Raw genomic sequence first — 15,317 nt, 5'->3', positions numbered from 1 at the left:
GGATGGAAAAGCTTTGGAAAGAAAATCCCTACAGTCGAAGAAGATTCATTGGGGCTCTTTGTACGAAACTTTCAAGCTTCACGTATGAACACTGTTAGCTGGCTTTCCACTTTCGCATTTATGCTTGTTTACTGGTTTATAGGCTCTTGTGGCAACCGGATAAGAAGTCTTGAAAGCTGTATGACCTGCAGATGCGTCGTGCTCTCTCGACGCATCTCGATTTTGTGACCGCTACAAGAGAGACACGCGGAAGGCATGATTTCGTTAGCAGCTTACTACGTGCCATGTTATATGCAGCTTCACTTCACAAAGGTTGCTTTCATGATATTTGCCATGGCGTTTCCGATAGCAGCCAACGTAAGTTGTTTTAATCCCACCTTTGGCTACAGAATGTTCGATAGCCAGGATTTTGTGCAATGGCGACCAATAAGCCATGATTTCTAAAACGTAATTATCGAGGTATTCCAGTGCGTTTCTGCAGAAAACGACCGATCACTTGGGTGACATTGTTGTCGATAACGTGCCCGCATCTTGTTACCTGCTCTTGCTGGAATGTTTACCTGCTCTTGCTGGAAGCTTTCAGCCTGAGCGTTGCGATGACACATGAAGCGCTAAGCTTTTTTCAACATAAATATATTGAATTGGTTCTGTGAGCTTAAGTTAGGCGATAAAAAGTTCTTTATAATTATTTTGGAATCTCGCGCTGTATTGATTCTAACTGACTTGAAATCAGGTTAGGTTTGTACGTGACACGGCTGACGTACTTGTGTCATAATTGTTTTTTTTTATCTGTCGCTCTGAAATGGAGTATTTCGAACAAGAATGAAAAGTGCGAGGAAATCCATCACAAAGGGCGTGATAAAAATATAATAACAAACTCTGGCCCCAATTATGTCTTACCCGCATGTTCAAAAGCGTCAATTAAAGCGATATCGCAGACTTAACTTAACCAAAAAAAAAGACACTGAAATTCCCGAATCTCTGTTTGGATTTAGAGAGCGAAATGCGGAGAACTGTACTGCTAAACCAAAAAGCATTTGTGCAAACTTTCGAATATAAAAAGTAACCCTGGAAGGTCTGTTGATTTTAAAGAGATGCTCGATGTTTTGAAATATAGAACTTTAAATAATGAGCCCAATAACAAAGTGTTAGCAGCGCACCTGTATCGTTTTTTTGTGTGATTAAACTACAGAATTAAGGCCGGCTGCTTTTGTTAACAAACAGCATGAGCTGCGCGATTTTCTGTGCTGTCACTCCCATTGGAACATGTTCAAAAGCACGCCTCTCGTTTCGCCAGCCATGACTACGACGACCGCAGTGGTGTGTCCAAAGTAAAGTGTAATCAAGGTTGGGGCCGCTTGGAGAAAGGTAGCCTGCACACGAAACTTGGGACGTATTCATGCAGCGACGATCGGCGAAACTATCGCATTCGCGTGACGAAGTGCTCAACCAGCCTATCAGCTTACCCGGTTTTGCTCAACCAGCCAATCAGTGCGCCTCTGACGGCTGAGGCGATAGTATCGCCGAAAGGGATCATCGCAGAAAGCGTCTCCTGAAGTTTCCTTTCTGGTCGACTCCGGTCAAAAGGGAATAGACAAAAACCTTTGTCTGCCACCACCGAATTCTGCATCTGCCTGTCGAGATCATGCTATAAAGGTTCGCGAATTGTTTTGTCCCATCGATGTGTTCTAAACGTTTTTTCCAACATACAATTACACTGTGGAATAAGTTGCCGCATGCTGTTACGAAGAACATACCATAGTAGGTTCACACAATTGCTAGAGAAAGCTGCGGTGCCAGTGTCCACGTGAGCTGAAGTCATGGCAGTTCAGCACTGGGAAATTTGGAAAGTACATGGATTTGCCTAAACTTCGTCCTTCTGGATTAAACGGCTTCGTGACATTGGAAACTGATCACTTCAAAGAAAGAACTGCCTGATAAATAATTACAGAACCGTTACTAAAATTGTCCGAAGCAGGATTCGAATACAGGACCTCAATTTAAGAAGCCCGATATTGAAACCATCACCCCACGGACGCATGGACAAGCGGAACCACGGCAATTAAGAGCGAGTATGCATGTTCGCAGAGTCTTATTGCCTTCTGCATTAAAAGAAAGTATAGAATGCTCGGAAGTTTAGGACAATGAAGGCAGATAAAGCATAATAAACGGAACAACATCTGAAGCCCCAAGCACGAAGGTCATACAAATCATGTACTCCCCATCATTCCTATGTTGGCTGAACGATTGCATGCAGCGCCAGATATTCCCCTAGCAATAATTGTAGAAAACTGTATGGTGTATGCCGCTGAAAAGTTCTGAGATTTCTTGGCTCGCTGTGCATTTTAGCTTTGCTAATTTACGCGCGGGTTTATTGGCTAAATTTACGTGATCTATAAGTAACTCGTGCGCTCCTCTTTTTTTTAATTTCTTAGTTACCTAATGTTTGTGCGATCGTATGAATTCCAATACTGGCCTCATAGCATTGTACACTTCATTTGAGGCAAAATTCATGGCCCTGTTTTAAGCAAAGCTTTATAGGCTCACTTGTGTCGAGGTCGGTGTACGCGTACGCGGAATCATCATCAGCATTGGCTCAAGCGTCGTCGTCTTCTTCCACAGCCGGCTCCGTTGCCGCTCATTATTCCAGGGTAGGATAGGAATAAACTTTATTTGTTCAACGGTTATGGCTGTTGGGTAGAACTTCCCTTTTCTTCTGTCGCCGTATGGGGAGGCCGCATTTACGGGGATATGAGACATTGCTAAAGGGGGTATGAGCCATTCACTGTCTTACGTGACGGACAGAAGCAGTAGTTTATTGATTGGAAAATGTAGAGAGGTCGGCCGGAAAATGGAGTATCTGGCCTGCTACTCTACGTAAGCGAAGGGGAAGAGGGGAAGGAAGAGGGTCACAATGGGGGATGAAAATGGGAGGAACAAGGTGAAAGGAAACATTGCATAGATGTTATCACAAGCGTGAGTCCAGGCCTGTGTCGCCTAAGAAACGTGAAAGAGCACGCATTGCCTCTATCGTCTGCCAACTCTGTGACCATGCGCTTAGCAAGAGGTCCTCCGACAATGGTCTATTGTCTAAATGCCTCAAGGTCAGTGTTGGTACATAACGGGCAGATTTAATTTTGAAGCAATTGAATTTCGAAGAACCGTGAGCGGCAATGGCGGACAAATGCTGCTAACCACGCTGCCGAGCAAACTCGAGACATCGAACGCAAGCGACTACAGCGACGAGCAGATAATCTTGCAACGCAAGGAAGGAAAAGTTGCACGAAAGGGAAGGAAAAGTAGTAAGAAGGGGAAGGAAAAGTAGCAGGTCAGGTATACACACTACGAGCTCCACTTACCCCATTTTCTCGACAAGAAAGGGCTAGTGATGTTTTGTTTGTATTTACTGTATTTCATTGTATTCCCTATAGTTTTAGTTTCCTACTATTCAAAAAAAGTATGACACCAATGACAACCTCCATTATCGAGTGGTTGAATTTTTTACTTCTGCAATAGAAGGAAACAATCTTTTTTGTGTGTGTTTTTCACTCGCATGTCTATTTGTCGTTTGCTGTTATGCTTTCTATGGTTTTTGGTGTTGTGTACTAACGTTATGGCTTCTGATGGTGTACATCGTTACTTTGTTTTGTTTGTGCATTGCTGGCACTTATTCATTGGTAGAGTCTGCACGTTGCCATTCCCTGCGTATGTCTGCACCGCTCGCCTGTCGCAGGCACGCCCCCTCCTTGTGTCGTTTCGTTAATTTTCATCTGGGTAAAAAAAAGTTGTTGCAAAGTGGTTTCTATGACGGCACCATGTAATAGTGGCAGAGTGCGGTAAAACAGAGGAACTGAGATTCTGATGCACGATAAAGCTCCCAACTTTGTAATATATATATATATATATATATATATAGTTAAAACAGTTAAGAATTTGAAACATCAGTGGAATTCTGCGTTTGTGTAAAGATCACATTGCTGTATCTTATGTCTGGTAACAAATGAATAATCAGTGATAGCATGTGCTCATAATGGGACAATTTCCATTAGGTTCCAATGGCTGCGAACGGACTAATGCAATCAGTGTCATCGTCTCAAAAGCAAAACATGTTGCAATGCCAGTGCTGGCCCCCCTTTATTGCACAAAAGTGTGTATTTGTAAACTAAATCAATAAACTACACAGTAAATTATAATTAAAAACGGCGTATTGATAAAAGCAGGCGGTAACACTTTCCGTTTGCTTGAGTAATGTGAAGCATTAACATTATCTGGAGTCAGCTTATAAACCACAGTTAAAACATTCCCTTTCTTTAATATTTTATTCGAAGCTAACAGCTGTAAGGAGGGAGTATATGACCACCAAAGGCTGGGTGAAATATTTTATTAGAAGAAATCGCGAGTATTTTATATTTCGATGCAAGAAAATTATTCGCTGGGTGTTGATTGCATCCAACACGCGCTCGCAACCGTGGCGCATACAAAGTACAGAAATATATAATTGTGTTAGGATGGGGTTGGCCAAGTCGACACCACATCGACGATCGTATGTGAAATCTCTACCACGCCAAATCTCGCAAGGTCATTCATCGTGCCGCAATGACCTTGAGCAGCCGGAGCGCAAGTGTGGCGAATGTGACGTCACGCCACGTGATCCGCTGCGGAGAGGTGTCACAGCTGCGCTCGCTAGGAGCCTCGATGCGGCGGTACCACCTGACTAGGCTAGGGCTTAACGGCTGCTTCGCCGGCGCTTGGCCGCTCAGCCTCGCCATGGATGGCGCGCCGGCTGGGCCGACTGGGCCGCTTCAGCGCAAGCGACAAGCTGAATCGAATCATCCAGTAGATATAGCTAGACGTCAGGCTGCGAAATGTCAGGTAAAGTTGGCTGCCGAAACACCGGAGCAAAGGGAGGGCAGATTAGCACGTTATAGAGAAGTTTACCAAGTGCGGAAGCGTGCATTATTGAAACACTGTGTGCATAGTCTGCAAACCCAAGCCAAACAGACTTTCCGCTCGTGATAACTTGGTTTACAAAAGTTAAACCTCAGCCAGTTTTTTTGTCGTTCCAAAGGCAGCGAGCGCTTTGAAACCGGTGGCACGTTTTTCGTCTCCTTTCCTCGTGACAGGCTCGCGCTTTCAGGCGCCGTGCTAAACTACACTATCTCCGGGAGCGGCCCACTTAGTTTTAATCAAGTTTTATGTTTTCGTAGCTGGAGTACTAATGCCATCGTCGCTTTAACCCCTTAACTGCCGGCAACGAGATAACTCGTCATCAGAACGAGCGACTGCTGCTGGCGCCGATGACGAGCCACCGATGACAAGTTAAGTAGTCGTGAATTTTGGCATTTTTTCCAAAAATTGCCAAGAAATTTGCAAGAAATTTTAGAAAAATGGAGAAAATATCCAGGTCGTGGGAAAATTCCGCACATCTAAACATTTTTTAGGAGAAAGAGAGAGAGACAGAAGAAACGGAAAAGGCAGGAAGGTTAACCAGATGGGAAGATCCTGTTTGCTACCCTATGCTGGGGAGAGAGGGGAGGGGGAGGTGAAGTGACGGGAAAGTAGAGATAAAGAAAGGAGCACAGACACACAAAAACAGTCGGTCACAGGTGGAACAGCACAGTAGCACTTGCAGCACTATAAATATCTGTCCGGGCTACAGCCACTTGTCCAAGTCTGTTGCCTTTAAAAACTGCAACAGTGCCCTCGTCGCCCTCAGCTGCGATGGCTTGTGATGTCGGCATTCTAAGATAACTTTCTCTGTTAGAGGTCTTTGGTCAAAACGCGCTATCGCGATTGCGAGCGATCGTCTCTTTAAATTGAGGACAGTCACAAAGCAGGTGCTGAAGAGTCTCCTCGCTACGACAGTCATCACACGAAGCATCGTCGGCCAATCCGATTCGGAATGCAAAAGACTTAGTAAAGACCTCTCCTAGCCTAGCCACTCCTAGCATGGTAGCTTCGTGACGGCAGAGTTCAGCTTGAATGCAAATGCGTAGAGAAGAGTATAGGTTGTGCAGCCGGTTGCTTTGAAAACTTCCTGCGTTCCACAGGGAGAACGTGATATGACGGCTGAGCATTTGCAGTTTTCTAGCGGCATCTGTCCTTGATAACGGTATCGGCTCCAGTTGTTTGTGTGGTCCACGCCGCAGAGCTGATAGCAAAGACTGCAGTGCGGCCTTCGAGTCGCTGAATATTGACCATCTTCGAGGTTGTTCATGGCTAGCAAATACTGCAGTGCGGCCTTCGAGTCGCTGAATATTGACCATCTTCGAGGTTGTTCATGGCTGACGAGACGAAGTTCAGCGCGAAGAGCTGCAATTTCCGCAGCCGTCGATGTCGTTGGGTGACACGACTTGAAACTGATGGTAGTGGCTTTCGCTGGGAAAATCACAGCTCCAGAGGAACACTGGAGAGTTGCCAATCTGTCAGTGCAAATATGTACGTGGTCGGCGTACCTCTCGTGCAAAAGGAGCAGAGTTAGTTGTTTGAGAGCAGGTGATGACAGCTCCGATTTTTTTCCTGATACCTGGTACGGTTAGGTGCACTTCAGATCGAACAAAACATCATGGAGGAATCGATGACATAGTTGCGGGGGTGAAGCGTCATGGAACGCGGGGGTGAAGCGTCATGAAACGCGGGTGTAAAAATCCGAAATCGCAGTACAAAATGAGGCCTACGGCCTTTCTGACGGTAGTGTTGACAGATGATGGCCAAAGTGTCTAACGTGCACTTTTAACACTTCCACCGCAATGTGTGTTAGTATGAGTTGGTCCCGGGGGATTGAAATAGCCGCCACTGTCGATGTGCATTTCGGCAAAACCAGACAAACCTTAGAGCCCGAGCTTGAATAGCCTGTAGAGCACAAAGATTTGTCCAGCAAGTGTTCGTCAGTACGGGCAAACTGTATCCCAAGAAGCTCAGAAAAAGAGCCCTGTATAATTACAACATTGCATGCACTGACATTCCCCGAGTCTTTCCGGCCAGAAACTTGAAAAGTTGGGAGATTGCTGTCACGGCAGTTAAGGGGTTAGCATACACCACACGACATAGCCTTAGGTACCACGTAGGTGTACCACGTAGTCCCTATGACGTCACAATCCGCGTTTCTCTCGCTTACGCTCGTCCACTAACCCTGTAGAAGCCAACAATCGTGATATCGTAAGCTCGCGTCGAATGGCCCGGCGTAGATATCGTGCCTCAGATGCACGACACGATCGTCTTCGATGTGGTCGTCGTTGTGCCGCTGTTGTCCCAAGCAGTGACGTAAGCGGCTTACACAGACAACTAATCAGTGAACACAAGTAAGTTGGTTCACCTGGTAAACCGTTCGTGGAACTTCTAAAAATACTGGATTGCCAGGTACCGGCAAATTATTCGCATAACATCGATTCCCATAGTGTGCCCGATCTGCACAATTAAAAAAAAATCTCCGAGAAAATTATTTTCTGCGCAAGGTCAGCAACATTATCAAATGTAATAAAAAAATCTAGCGAAGCAATGTAAATGTGTATGAGCTGTGTCATTTCGGCCCCCTTTGGTGCAAGTGAATTTCGCTGTGTAGCTAATGCGGATCTGAAACCTATCGAACATAGAATTCCTTTTTCTTTTCTGCAGAGGCTGGACACAAAGCTTAATCCAAAAGGTGAGAACGTCAGTTATTTATTGAATTTAGAGTTCGTATTGCGGTCAGAATTGACAGTTGTGTATGACACGTCCAAGAGGAATAAGTTATAGTCGAGAATATAAAAAAAAAGTTGAGTGTCGTGCGTTGTTACAACAATTAGACTACGAAAAAAAAAACGCATGAGAATTTTTTTAGCCCTAGTGTTATTAGAACATGACGTTTAGTCCGCAAAAAAAAAAAATGAGATCAGGCTTTAGGAGGAAGCTTTCTATCGGGGCCACCTCCGTATTTCCTGTTCACAAACGTGTGAAACGCTAAAATGCGGCCAATAGACAACCACTGAACCGATTTGAGTGAAGCTGGTTGCTTTTAAAATAGAAAGCTTTACACTACCGACTTGCAGGAAGCATAATTTTGGTTAGGGTCTCAAAGATTTTTTTTACAAAAGCGCAGGATATATATATATATATATATATATATATATATATATATATATACTATATAATATATAAGCACAGTAAGTAACGATACATTTGTCAGGCTACCTTTCTAACGTAAACAACTTGAGCGATGTTACAAGTTACACAGAACAACTGTTTACTTTCAACCGCTTCGACCGGTGAACCGGTCGCTCGCGAGAGAAACACCCGAATAGTCGCAATGTGCCTCGAGCGGTCAGTCGCACGGCAATTTTGCGTGTATTCGGTGGCTTCTTTCACGCTTGGAAAATGTGACTAGTTGATGTAACTAGTTGATGTAGGCTTAACCTGGCTTAACTTGGCTGTATATAGTGAAGGTTGGGCTATCAGGGCAAGGCTAGGCTACAGGGCAAGGCTGGGCGTTGACGCGTGGCTTGATTCTCGCGTGCTCGGTATTCCGGATCGGCTCGGCGACGTCGCATATCGGCGGGTTTGTTGGCGATGTAGGCTGGATCGGCACGAACACGGCGATTCTTTTCGCGCGTGGCTTCAAGGCGCTTCTCTCGTCGGGCAGCCTCTTCTTTCGGCGTCAAGGTGCGTCTAGGTCAAGCCATATCTCAGTAGAGCGGAGAAATGCCCGCGCGCCGCCGCGCGCTCGCTTTCATTAGCGCGGTCACATGACTCTGCTGAACACGTGCTCGTCGCAGATATGACGTCAATGTCCAGGCTCCTCTCTCGCGCACTGTGCTCCTCCTCGGTCAACCAGTGTTATCGTTGCACACCAGCATTTTGCCAAGCTTAAACAGCTCCTCTGTTAAGACACTTTTATGTAGCACGTATTGAGCAACAGAAAGCTGTATCGAGAGTTTTCAAGCGAAGCTCGTATGCGCTAGCCTGCGCCGGCGATGTAACGCTAAAAAAAAAAGCAGCTGCGCTCAGAGCTGCACAGGTGGTCGGCACGCATTCGTGCCACAGCTCCTGCGTTCATCGTCATCGGCTGCTTCCACAGCTTGCTGCGTTGCCGCTAATCATTCCAGCGTAGAATTTCAGTTCTATTCTGTCGTCGTAATGGGGAGGCCACGTTTACGGGTGTATGAGCGATTGCTTAAGGGGGTATGAACCATTCGTTGTCTTACTTATTAACGCACATATTTAATTTTGAAGCAATTTCACGGAAATCCATCCACAATGAACGCGTTCCGACTCTAGCGTGAGGGCTCCCGAAACCCAGGCGAAACATCAGCGAATAGCCGCGGACCCCGAGTTGAGGGAGCACGATGTCGAGGGCAAACGTCAGCGTCATCTAGCCCTCCAAGAATCCGACAATAGTGGTGCATGCCTCGGCCACGCTAGCGCCAACTTCCCCGGTGCGACGGCCAGGTTTCAACGCGAGTTTCTCGCGAAACGTCGAAGCCAGCTGCAGTGCGCGTTGCCGCTTGTGGTTCGAGCCCAACGTGGTACTCGTCAGTGCAATTCGTTCGGAGGAACACCGAAGAACCGAAGAAGCACACGACACGCTTCGTTTACCCCCATTTGCTCGACAGGGAAAGGGCTACTAATTTTTTCATGTTGCTTTACAAATTTCTCATTCGCACTTTTATTGTAATTATAATATTTGAGAAATTGATTATTTAGTTAGGTATAATTATGTTTTTAGGCGGAACGCAAAAAATTATCTTAATATCTGCAAAAGATGGCAGACACCATTCCCTTAGCTCTGTCCAGCTAAGTGGCATTTCTTGATGCATGGCAGTTGGGGACACCCTGCATATATGTGTATACTGAAGCATAATGTTAACAAATCCAGAACTCTGCGCTAACCAAAGATGCCTAAGTTATGTCAGCTGCATCTGTTAGACGCTCTAAAAAGGAAAAATGTGAACGATAAGTTTAGAGTATACGTGAAATTATTACAATTCCTATGAGGGGGCTGCGAAACTCTTACTAAGAAATTAGTCTTACAATTCAGAGCGATTCACTAATACATCACATTTGGCCGCTTTACATGTTTGAATAAATACAGCGTAAGTAATTGTGATATATGCGTTTATTGCCGCGTTACAGAGTTCCAAACTTAGCTCTTGATTTCCTGAGTTATGCGACTTAAAAAATGAAGTGCGTGAGACAGAAAATCCGCCTCCATTACACCCTGTGGAAATGGGTGTACAGCGAAGCTGGTGCGGACGTTACACAAGCACCACCACCACAAGGAGACGTACGTCACACGCAAACGAACGTGTGCGAAAGTGCAGCATACATCCTCATTTTTCTAGGCCGTCTGCCAAGCGCAAGTTCCTTATTGAACTAGATTAATGTTTAAACGTAAAATTGCGTCAGAAAAGGCGTAATGTACGACTTAAGCTGCAGACGTGACAGCTTCGAATTGTCATTCGAATATGCGAGAAAACCTAAATATGTTACGCGGAAACTCTGTATGTATTATAAGTGTGCTTGTATACGCGTCTACATAAAGGGGGTTTCATTTTAGCTGCACCAAATTAAAAAAAAAGTTGCCTGTGGCAGATAGCACAATTATAATCCTTGACCTAAACTACTCGATGAGGCGGCCATTACTTGCACGAGAAATCAAAACGCCTAATTTAAGAAATAACATAATTACGTTAATTACCTCTTTAATTAATTATTTTCCGGCACGTGTCTCAATCTAAGAATTATAGCCGCTGAGTTCGCAAGGCGTATCCACTTGGAACGAATTCTCAGGACTGAACCAGTTTCGAGATATTAATTTTCATACTGGCCGACGAAATGCATGGGCGTACGCCTATGCATTGAAGCACAAAGTTAACTGGAACGTTCCAGTTAACTTTGTGCTTCAATGCATAAAATATCGTTTTACTCAAAAAGTTAACTAGCATGAATAGTTAGCTTTCGCATATTAATCTTCAGCTCCAACCTTACACTTTCTCGGTTAAGGTACTCAATCACTTGTTGCAATCCGTCCCCAGTGTTGCTCAAGAGGACACTGTCATCTGCAAACCAAAGGTTGCTGAGACATTCGCCGGGGATCCTCACTTTTAAGCTTTCCCAGTCTAACAGCTTGAACACTCCTTCTATGCATGCAGTGAATAGCATTGGAGAGAGTGGGGAGGTTAACTAAAGACAAAGATACAGACATACCGCAAACTGGGTTAAGTTCCCAAGCAATGCTAATCTCTTTAAAACACACTCACACCTAAATATACATGTATACATACATGCCCCAGTTAGTTATTCAACATCGCCAACTTGGAAGTAAAGCTGGAATACGGTCAGAGTTTATATAAAAACTTTGAGTTGACAACAAGCAAATGACTAGCTGTGGGTGTTGAATGACTAGCATGTGGGTGTTGAACAACCATAACGTGATTCAACGCAGGTTGTGGTGTTTCTGAGCCGATGGGGAGAATATACAATGGCAAGCCGATCGGCAGGGAGAACGTTCCCTGGATGGTAAGTGAAATTCCTGGAGTTGACTAAAGTTGGCATACATGCAATTCTTTCCGAGTGCAAGAGCTTTCATTCAAAATCGGCACAAGGGTGAAGAGGAGGGGGCATAAAAATTGTTCGATACAAACGAAAAGAAATAGCGTAGCTTGCACTGGAGGCCCAATGCTAAAGAGACAGCGGAGCTGATGGGCACCTAGCTATTCCTAGCTTTTGGGCTAGGCTAACAACAATCAAGTCATTCCCAGCATTTTGGGAATTTATTGGTTATTGATCGATTATCGATGAGCTCTTCATTGGCTATCGATTGGCTGCCGATGACTGACTAAGCTTAAGTAGTCCCAACCATGCTTGCCTAGACTTATCCAGGCTCAGTTTAGCTAGTTCAAAAGGGTATGTGCCGTGCTCATGGACCATTTTTGCGCTAAGGACATCCGTCGAAGGTTTTGCTCTGCGATGATCTGCTGTACGCGGATTTGAGCTGGGCTGACATCGAAGATCTATTTCTACCGTTGCCAGTGTAATGAAGAAGAACGCCTGGACTTAGGCAGCAGGATTGCCAGCAGCATCGCGTGACGCAGAAGCTCGAGCTTAGAGATTGTGCTCGGTGAAACGCTCGACCCGTCATCGGCCTTTCGTCAAATAAACCTCCTTTATAATTGGTGGACGCGCTGGGTACCCCTCAACTCTACCATCCTGGAACTCCGCACTCGGACACTAACTTCCACCATGCCAGACGCCGAAACGCAGACGCTCCCGTCACCGCCCGTTCTCTGCGCTGGGGCTATCCGCCAGCGGGATCCTACGATCTTCAGCGGGACCGACGACAACGACGTTGAAGATTGGCTTGCGTCCTACGAGCGGGTAAGCGCTCATAACAAATGGGACGACTCGACCAAGCTAACCAGCGTCGCTTTCTATCTCGCGGGCGTGGCCAATCTCTGGTTCAGGAACCATGAGGCGGATTTCCGAACGTGGTCTACGTGCAAAACAGCCTTTACGGAAGTATTTGACCGTCCCCCCGTCCGCAAGCTTCGAGCTGAGCAGCGCTTGCGCACGCGCGCGCAGGTAACTGGTGAAACATTCACCAGTTACATCGAAGACGTTGTCGATTTGTGTAAACGCGTCAATGCCACCATGTCGGAAGCGGACCGAATTAAGCACATCATGAAAGGCATTGATGACGATGCTTTCCAAATGCTCCTGGCCAAGAGCCCGAACAGTGTTGCCGACGTTATTACCCTCTGTCAGAGCTACGACGAGCTACGCAAGCAGCGAGCTATGACGAGGCCTTCTCCTGCAACCGATGCGTCTATCTCCAGTCTGGCCATTGGTTCCGACCAGGCGTCGCTGCTCACGCAGATCAAAGCCTTTGTCCGCGAAGAAGTCGCACGACAGTTGTCCCTGTTACCCTTCACCCAGGTGCCTGCCAGTCCATTGTCTTCCCCTCTGCGCAACGTTATTCAAGGGGAAGTCGCCGAAGTACTGCCGGTTGCGCCCCAACAGCCGCTTGTGGCCGCTCCGCTCACTTATGCTGCGGTAGCTGCCAGGCCACGCCACGAGCCGGTACCACCTTTTCAGCAGCCGATGCGCCGTCCTCCTCCTCCCGTCTCTTGGGTCGGCGCTCCTGTTGCCAACCCGTGGCGCACGCACGACAATCGGCCTATATGCTTCGCATGTAGATATCCCGCACACGTCGCAAGGTTCTGCCGCCGCGTGCAAACGATCGGCAATGATCTACAGGCGCCTCGTTACCCGGTCGAGTCCAATGCTGACTACACTCCATCCGACCCACCGCCAACTCGTACTCCGATTGATCGTCCTCGTTTCGACCATCGCCGCTCGCCATCCCCGTGTCGCCGGTCACTTTCACCGATGCGTCGGCGGCCCGTATCTAGCGACGAAGGAAACTAGACGACGCAGTTCCCGAGGCAAGAAGTGCGCCAGCTTCGAAATGCCCAAGTCCTCGTTCCTTGCCTGCCAATGTTATTGACGTGTTTGTCGAAGGTGTCGCTACAGTCGCTCTACTCGATACTGGCGCAGCTGTTTCTGTTATGGATGCTAAGTTTTGCCGATCACTTCGTAATGTGACGACGCCTCTTTCTGGATCGTCACTTCGGACTGCAAGTGCTCAACACATCGAACCAACCGCAGCGTGTACAGCTCGCGTGAAGATTCAAGACGTTATATATGCACACTGTAAAGTTTGTAGTACTATCATCGTGCTCCCACGCAATAATTCTAGGATGGGATTTTCTGTATTGCCACAACGCTGTCATCGATTGTGCTCGCGCTGAGGTTGAATTCTTCCAACTCAGTGACCTCGCCTTCATAGATCCCCATTCTCTCGCTAAACTTGTAGTCAAGGAAGACACCAGTATACCGCCAGGCTCATCAGCACTCGCACCACTCTCATGTGGTGCTATCTGCTCCGGAACGGTCTTCACGCCGACCGATCTCTTCGTTGCCAGAAAAGCCCTTCCTCTGTCTTTTGCTACTCTTGACCTCGCCGCCGGTTTCAACACAATGCCCGTTTATAACCCACTTTCATCCCCGCTCACATTGCTTCGTCACGAATGCCTTGGCCACGTCGAGACCGTCGATACTATGCAGATTGTCTCCGTTCCCGACGAGGCGTCCTCTACGACTGTCCTTGACCTGAGCGCCTTTTCTGCTACTGACACAACATCTACGGATGTATTCACCCCATTCATCGACGAGGCTCTCACACCTTCGCAGCGATCCCAGCTTCTTGCCATTCTGCAGCATTTCCGAACTTCTTTCGACTTCGCCCAATAATTATTAGGCGCACATCAACAGTCGAGCACCAGATCGACACCGGCTCCCACTCACCGCTGCGCCAATGTCCGTAATGCGTATCCGCTACGAAACGCTGCGTCATTGCACACCAGGTCGACATGCTCCGTCGAGGTGTGATTCAACCTTCACAGAGCCCGTGGGCTTCTTCCGTGGTACTTGTCACTAAGAAAGCCGGTTCCATACGCTTCTGTGTAGATTTTCGGTGCTTAAACAAGATCACGCTGAAAGTTGTTTACCAACTGCCACGCATTGATGACGCTCTGGACTGCTTACAAGGCGCCGAGTTCTCCTCATTGGACTTGCGGTCAGGCTACTGGCAGGTCCCGATGGCGGAGGCCGATCGCCCAAAAACTGCCTTCGTTACGCCAGATGGCCTATATGAGTTCACCGTGATGCCTTTCGGACGCTCCTGCTACATTCGAAAGGATGATGTATAATGTTTTGCGCGGCCTTAAATGAAAGATCTACCTATGTTACCTTGACGACATCCTAATGTTCGCCCCTGATTTCGCAACACACCTGCGCCGCCTTCAGCACGTACTCAGTTCCTTGACCAACGCCAGTCTGCGCAGCTTAATCTGAAGAAATGTCGCTTTGTCGCACGCAAGTTGACGATCCTCGGCCACGTTGTGTCTAAGGATGGCATTCTTCCAGATCCCGAGAAATTACGGGCCGTCTCTGCGTTTCTTAAGCCCACTACAATGAAAGAACTTCGCAGTTCCACCGGCTTTTGCTCTTATTTCCGGCGCTTCGTTCAAAACTTCGCATCTATCCTATCACCCCTCACGCAACTGCTTCGTGGTGCTAAAGACCTCTCATCGAGGTCCCCTGCCTGCGACCATGCGTTCTCCACCTTGCGCCGTCTTCTCACGACGCCACCTATTCTTCGCCATTTTGACCCTATAGCCCCTACTGAAGTTCATACCGACGCAAGTGGTGTAGGCCTTGGTGCTGTGCTTGCACAGCGTCATCCTGGCCACGCAGAATACGTTGTGGCTTATGCGGGCCGC

General features: G+C 47.1%; 1 long non-coding RNA gene across 1 annotated transcript; it reads left to right on the top strand.

The window, feature by feature from the left end:
- The first annotated feature begins 209 nt into the window (after positions 1-209).
- Positions 210-11,495, top strand: LOC125940967 (uncharacterized). Its single transcript, XR_007464121.1, has 3 exons — positions 210-357; positions 7,615-7,642; positions 11,420-11,495. It is a non-coding gene; the product is annotated as an uncharacterized LOC125940967 (long non-coding RNA).
- The last annotated feature ends 3,822 nt before the right edge of the window (positions 11,496-15,317 follow it).

This window comes from Dermacentor silvarum, chromosome 10, assembly GCF_013339745.2.
Source record: "Dermacentor silvarum isolate Dsil-2018 chromosome 10, BIME_Dsil_1.4, whole genome shotgun sequence".
NCBI classification, from domain to species: Eukaryota; Metazoa; Arthropoda; class Arachnida; order Ixodida; family Ixodidae; genus Dermacentor; species Dermacentor silvarum.
Note: the sequence above shows the minus strand (reverse complement) of the source record. Positions and strands in the feature narration are given on the sequence as shown.